Below are 8,191 nucleotides of genomic sequence, written 5' to 3'. Positions count from 1 at the left end.
GCTGTGGTATATATTTTTACCTTAAATATACTTACGTTTTAAATACTGAATTTAAGTTTTTTTAATGTTCCGTAATATGTAGTTATAATTTAATCTAAAAATCTTAGCGCCATCTACACGATAATTGCGAAAGTATCCGAAGTAAGAAATTCATATTTTATCAATAGAACGGCAAAATGATTAGCATAATCTTTAAAAAATCGATTACAATTTAATTACTTTTTTGCGTTGTAAATGTTAAGCGATAATAATTAAATAATAAATTTAAAAATTACCGGTGAAAGTTGAATTAGTAATCCGCTAGGAGCGCCACCAGCGAAGCTCAGAGCGTATACGCTGTGAGCTCGTACGTAGAAGGGATATTTACAAATTCGCGAGCGCCAGTAGTGGCAAGTCTGTAAACGATTACTGGAAATTTGACATAAATGTCAAAGTGATTAATTTAAAATTAAAATTAAAAACATTAATTATAAAAAGTATTAGTTTGTCAAAGCTGTGTTATATATTTTTACCTTAAATATACAATACGTTTTAAATACTGAATTTAAGTTTATTTAATGTTCCGTAATATCTAATTATAAATTAATATATTAATCTTACCGCCATCTACACGATAATTGTGAAAGTATTCGAAGTACGAAATTCATATTTTATCAATAGAAACGTCAAAATGATTAGCAAAATCTTAAAAAAATCGATTATAATTTAATTACTTTTTTGCGTTGTAAATATTAAGCGATAATAATTAAATAATAAATTTAAAAATTACCAGTGAAAGTTGATTAGTAATCCGCCAGGAGCGACACCAGCGAAGCTCACAGCGTATACGCTGTGAGCTTCGCTGGTGTCGCTCCTAACGGACTACTATTCAACTTTCACCGGTAATTTTTAAATTTATTATTTAATTGTTATCGCTTAATATTTACAACGCAAAAAAGTAATTAAATTGTAATGGATTTTTTTACGATTTTGCTAATCATTTTGACGTTCTATTGACAAAATATGAATTTCTTACTTCGGATACTTTCACAATTATCGTGTAGATGGCGCTAAGATTAATGGATTAATAGATTAATAGAACATTAAAAAAACTTAAATTCAGTATTTAAAACGTAAGCATATTTAAAGTAAAAATATATACCACAGCTTTGACCAACTAATATTTTTTATAATTAATGTTTTTAATTTTAATTTTAAATTAATCACTTTGACATTTATGTCAAATTTCCGGTAAAGGTTTACAGACTTGTCACTACTGGCGTTCGCGAATTTGTAAATATCCCCTCTACGTACGAGCTCACAGCGTATATTATTATACCAATATTACCAATACCAATTTCCGGTAATACTATATTATTAATCTATGTACCAATTTTCAGAGTGTTTTCAATAGTAATACCACTAGTGATTCAATTTTCGCGATAAGTCTGTCGATTTACTTCTAAACGAAACTGAGTTGCTTGAAAACACCACGAGTCCGTAGGACGAGTGGTGTTTTCTTTAAGCAACTCAGTTGAGTTTAGAAATAAAAGACAGACTTATAAGATCAATTAAATCACGAGTGGTATTTTATTAGACTATTTCACGAACAAAGTGATAGGTCAAAAATTCAGTAGAATGAGAAGAAGGAATTTAATAATAATACATTTGATCTAGGTAACCCAAATCTACCCATTTTTTGAATAATTCACAATTAGTCATAATCATGAAATATTTATTATAACTATAAATAATTTGTTATAATTATTTTTTACCTATAACAATAAATAGTTGAAGGCCCAGTCTTTTAGAATGAATGCTAGTCTTTCGTTGTTATTTTCTGCATCTAATTGTAGTTGCGATCCACACAGAACATCATAAATTGTCTCCATCACAGCATAGAAAACGCAACAGCAGTGACACACTAGTAGGCGGGAAAAGTTCGCGCACTATTACTGCGCAGATCGTCGGCCATTTTGTGCGTAGTACCAGACTGTGTAGAAAATCGACAGTGTTGCCGATTTGTACATAATTATCAGATTTACTTAACTTTTATGACATTCATATTTTTTAACATAATTTTATACGTATGCCTGTGGGAATTATGTCAATAATTGGGACATAACACAAAATATTGACGATGAATGGCGATTCTATTGTTAATCTTTTGCAGAAATTCCAGAAAATATTCAAAAAGCATATCTTACGTGCAATAACTGATACTGCAGCAATACAGAAATAAAAAAATCACGTTTTCTTAGATATCGTTGTCTGTCGACGTTTAAATGCGATCTGTGAGCAAATATTAAATTAGTGTTAGCAAAAGTGAAGGAGTAAAAGAATGTTACTCCTTTCAAACACACAAAAAATGTTAAATTATTTTAATCACATAAATATTTTCACAAGATGAGGATGAGGAAATATTATTTGAAAGCGTTCCAGATGTAGTTTTATTATAGTATAATATATTACATATAATTTTGTTACAAGTATTTTTGAATTAACAAGTTGAATAAAATAGCTTTTTTCTTAACGTATTTTTATTACCCTTAGAAACAACCAAGATAAAAAATTTTAACATAATTTTTGGCAAAATCTGATTATTTAGCAGTGGCTTAATATAATTTCATATATTGACATCGGCAACACTGATGAACCAACACATCACATCACCACTGAGATGTACAGCCGGTTCCTAAAAAAACTGATACGACTCTTAGTAAGATTTGATCATGTTGAGCAGTGTATTTGATTGATCTGACATTATATTTATTATGACAGACAAATAATAAAATAAACAAACAACAAACAACTGATTACATATTATGTTAATTCATAAATTGTACTAATTATTAAGGTCTAAATGTTTATATTATTTTGAATTCCTGTATTTTATAAAGAGTATATAAATGATAGTTTTTACATCAAATAGATCACATAATTATTGTAAACGTGAATTATACAACAAAACAAATTAATATTCAATTCAGCCCTGTAAATTCACTAAAATAAATATTATAGAAGTTTTCAGGGACTTTCAGCCCACGGTAATAATGTAGTCTGTCATTCTGAGTTTAAATTTTTCAAAAATATTTATTAGTTTTCTCAGTATTCGAAAAAAATGAATACAATTAAAATACATTGAGAATTTTGACATGCGTCACAATTTTGCCTTAACTCAATGTAAAATTCTAAACTGTTGAATTCCAGCTTCCATAATTATTTGACATCAAAAGACATTAGAAACTATTTGTAGAGGATTGAAATCTGTATTGAAAACAACTGTTAAAATTGGTCTACGTAACTAAACATATTCCAAAATTTTGTAAAAATGTAATACATTTCAGTTTTCAGCCCAAACTTAGGCCACACACAATGCAATAATGTTCACATTTTTGAACTGTCAGTATTTTTATTTTATCATCTATTGTTTAAAAACAATACAGTTGATAAGATACCCTCAGTTGCAGAGAAAGTATTAATAATAAAGATTAATAATAAAGTCTAATAACCGTGGAACAGAATAAGCTATCTGACAAATTTTAAGATTTGGCAGTGACATTGACAGTATGTAAATATTAAGTATTTACAGGTGTACTACGCGAAAAATGGCGACCCTGTACTTTTCAACTTCAAAGGCGGCATCGGGGAGTGTCCTTGCTGGTCTCGTTTATTATGCTGTGGTCTCCATATATAAGATTTAGATTTTCTTGTGTTACTCGGTATATTTTCTTCAATGTTTTGGTTTATAACTTCCACAAACCATACATACTCATAGACGTTTCACGACCATGTTCATCTTTCGGATCGAATTATCGCCATCTCTTGATTGGAATGGGAACTAAATTGACAAATTTTAGTTACGTGGGAATTTCTAATTATAAATTTTTCGAGATTTTTGATGAAATTTCGCAGGAAATTAAAACAGAAAGACAATTCAATGTTTTATTCAATATTTTACTGAAAACTTCAAACATTCCAATTTGTTTTCAAAATGCTAAAGGCTGTATGACACTATGCATTTTCTTGTATCATTTCTAATATCGTTTCTGATATCGTTTCTTGTATACATTTTCTTGTATCATTTCTTGTACGTACATTTGTGCCCTGTATGACACTATGCAAGTTCTTGTATGGAAAATTGTATGAAATTCGGCACTTGATTGGTCGAAATTTTGTTTGTCACCCTGTGTCACGTTATGGTAGTACTGCATCTACATATGATTTTAAGGATTTTATAAAATAGTTTATAAACTTTTAATTAATATTTTAATAACCAGAATTTTACGTTGACTGTTTGAGGTTGATTATTTGTGTTTCTATTTTGTTTTGATCATAGAGTTATATATTAGCATAGAGAGAGCTGAGAGAGAGTATCTTTCAGAGCGAAGTGACGACACCATCTTTTTTATTTGGATTAGTGCTGTTTCACTCTTACGCATAGTAAAGCTGCTACAGTTGTCCTCCTCTTCCATGCCTATATTCACACTGAATGTCATCATAGATTTTCGATACAATGTGTTAGAAAGAGATGCAGCAAACCAGTCCATGAGATCTTGTCGTCAGGAAGCGCGGAAGGTAGGCTCTCTCTATGTTAATATATACCTCTATGGTTTTGATATGTGTGCTAAAATATTTTCATTAGCATTATCTTCAGTTTGATCCAAATTAGGAACTATTGTATTTTCGTCTATTAAAAAATTATGCACCATGAAACCTAAATTTATAGTTTGAACTTTACAAGGAGCTAAATACATTTATGGTTATTAGTTGAACAGTAGTCCATACCAAACGGTATATTAAGTATCAATAAAAGATTTATAAATAATACCTACAAAAACACAAATAAATTCATCAATACATGATCCCATTCCCATTTTCATTTCAGCCGCCATTATGAGTAAGTAATTATGACATTTTAGATGTTTTACCAGCAGGTTTTACGTTTTTGCTCTTTGCGCAGAAATTGGCGCAGTTCTTGTACAATAATCTGTGCCTGACTCAAATTCTTGTATCGTTTCTGATATCGTTTCTTGTATCTGTGTATGACACTATGCATTTTTTTGACATATCAGAAACGATATTAGAAATGATACAAGAAAATGTATAGTGTCATACAGCCTTAAACAATACTGCCGTGTGTCACGTGAAAGCACTGATGTGTAATATTGAGTTGAATGAAAATTTTTGAAAGAATCTAATTGTAGGATGATTGTTTAGATAAATATTACATTATAATCTTTTACAAACTTCCAAAAATATATAGGTCCGAAATATTGATGACACACTTGTCTATTGGAATAAATTGTTTCAGGATCTATTAAATGTTTTTTAAATGTGGAGAAACACAACACGGGATGATCAATGTAAACTAAAAATTCTACTCATAAAAACGGAGAGGAGGTTAATACAATTGATTAAAATTGTGATTAAATCTAATTAAAAACGTAACACCACTATAATAAAATAATTAAGCCACAAACTGTAAAATAAAAAGTAAATAACAAATTAATTTAATTGTCAACTGTCAGTTATTAAATATGACAAGAGAATTGACTGACAGCGACATCTCTGGATTGGAATGGTAACTAAGTTGCTCTCTTGACCTTGACAATTTACGTGAAACCACAAACCATACATACTCATTGACGTTTCACGTAAATTGTCAAGGTCAAGACAGCAAATTAGTTACCATTCCAATCCAGAGATGTCGCTGTCAGTCAATTTTCTTGTCATATTTAACAACTGACAGTTGACAATTAAATTAATTTGTTATTTACTTTTTATTTTACAGTTTGTGGTTTAATTATTTTATTATAGTGGTGTTACGTTTTTAATTAGATTTAATCACAATATTAATCAATTGTATTAACCTCCTCTCCGTTTTTATGAGTAGAATTTTTAGTTTACATTGATCATCCCGTGTTGTGTTTCTCCACATTTAAAAAACATTTAATAGATCCTGAAACAGTTTATTCCAATAGACAAGTATGTCATCAATATTTCTGGCCTATATATTTTTGGAAGTTTGTAAAAGATTATAAGGTAATATTTATCTAAACAATCATCCTACAAGATTTTTTCAAAAATTTTCATTCAACTCAATATTACACATCAGTGCTTTCACGTGACACATGGCAGTAGTGTTTAGCATTTTGAAAACCAATTGGAATATTTGAAGTTTTCAGTAAAATATTGAATAAAACATTGAGTTGTCTTTCTGTTGTTTTAATTTCCTGCGAAATTTCATCAAAAATCCCGCAAAATTTATAAGTTGAAATTCCCACGTAACTAAAATTTGTCAATTTAGTTCCCATTCCAATCAAGATATGGCGTTAATTCGATCCGAAAGATTAACATGGTCGTGAAACGTCTATAAGTATATATGGTCTGTGCCACAAACCATACATACTTATGGTTATACGTGAGTATGTATGCATGGTTTGTGCGTGAAACATCTATGAGTATGTATGGTTTGTGATAACTTCGTTTGAAGTACCACCGAAACGACTCATTTTGACGTATCCGCTGTGAGCTCGTACGTAGAGGGGATATATTTACAAATTCTCGAGCGCCAGTAGTGGCAAGTCTGTAAACGTTTACCGGAAATTTGACATAAATGTCAAAGTGATTAATGTAAAATTAAAATTAAAAACATTAATTATAAAAAATATTAGTTGGTCAAAGCTGTGGTATATATTTTTACCTTAAATATACTTACGTTTTAAATACTGAATTTAAGTTTTTTTAATGTTCCGTAATATGTAATTATAATTTAATCTAAAAATCTTAGCGCCATCTACACGATAATTGTGAAAGTATCCGAAGTAAGAAATTCATATTTTATCAATAGAACGTCAAAATGATTAGCAAAATCTTAAAAAAATCGATTACAATTTAATTTATTCTTTGCGTTGTAAATGTTAAGCGATAACAATTAAATAATAAATTTAAAAATTACCGGTGAAAGATAATTCCAGTAATCCGCTAGGAGCGCCACCAGCGAAGCTCACAGCGTATACGCTCTGAGCTTCGCTGGTGGCGCTCCTAGCGGATTACTAATTCAACTTTCACCGGTAATTTTTAAATTTATTATTTAATTGTTATCGCTTAATACTTACAACGCAAAAAAGTAATTAAATTGTAATCGACTTTTTTAAGATTTTGCTAATCATTTTGACGTTCTATTGATAAAATATGAATTTCTTACTTCGGATACTTCCACAATTATCGTGTAGATGGCGCTAACATTATTAGAATAATTTATAATTACATATTACGGAACAGTAAAAAAACTTAAATTCAGTATTTAAAACGTAAGTATATTTAAGGTAAAAATATATACCACAGCTTGGACCAACTAATATTTTTTATAATTAATGTTTTTAATTTTAATTTTAAATTAATCACTTTGACATTTATGTCAAATTTCCGGTAAACGTTTACAGACTTGCCACTACTGGCTCTCGCGAAGTTGTAAATATCCCCTCTACGTACGAGCTCACAGCGTATACAGCTACAATAATTTTTTTGGCAAACGTTAAACTTTGCTTTGCGATCGGTATCCATGGTTACGTCGTTGAAAACACGAAGCTGATAGACCAATCACAATTGAAAGACAGTTGGTGTTTTCGCGATAACACAAGCTGTCTTTGGTTTGTGATTGGTCAGATTATGTGAAAATTTTAAGATGAGTGAAATAGTCCGACAAATCGGAGATCCAAAATTTTTTGCCTGAGTGATTTGACATGGAATGTACCCACGGTTCTTAGACATTACTACGGTTGCCTAAATCGACTAACCAATGAACATTAAGGGTGAGATTACGTCACGAGAGTTTACTATCATTTGAATCGTAATATGATTTTTTTCGAATCCTGAGAAAACCAAGTATTTTAGAAAAATTTAAACGCAGGATGCAAGATTACATTATTACCGAGGGCGGAAAGCCCCTTAGAATAAACAAGCAGATTCTATTGAATGAAATATTTGAAATTAAATATCACACTTCTCTTTTATTTTCAGCCCTGTAACTTATTAAAATAAACATTATAGAAGTTTTCAGGGACTTTCAGCCCTCGGTAATAATGTAGTCTTTCATTCTGAGTTTAAATTTTTCAAAAATATTTATTAGTTTTCTCAATATTCGATAAAAATGAATACAATTAAAACACATTGAGAATTTTGACATGCGTCAAAGTTTTGCATTCTC

The sequence above is a fragment of the Diabrotica virgifera genome, chromosome 4 (genome assembly GCF_917563875.1).
Source record: "Diabrotica virgifera virgifera chromosome 4, PGI_DIABVI_V3a".
In the NCBI taxonomy this organism is placed as follows: Eukaryota; Metazoa; Arthropoda; class Insecta; order Coleoptera; family Chrysomelidae; genus Diabrotica; species Diabrotica virgifera.
The sequence above is the reverse complement of the archived record's forward strand: the minus strand, read 5'-3'. Positions refer to the sequence as shown.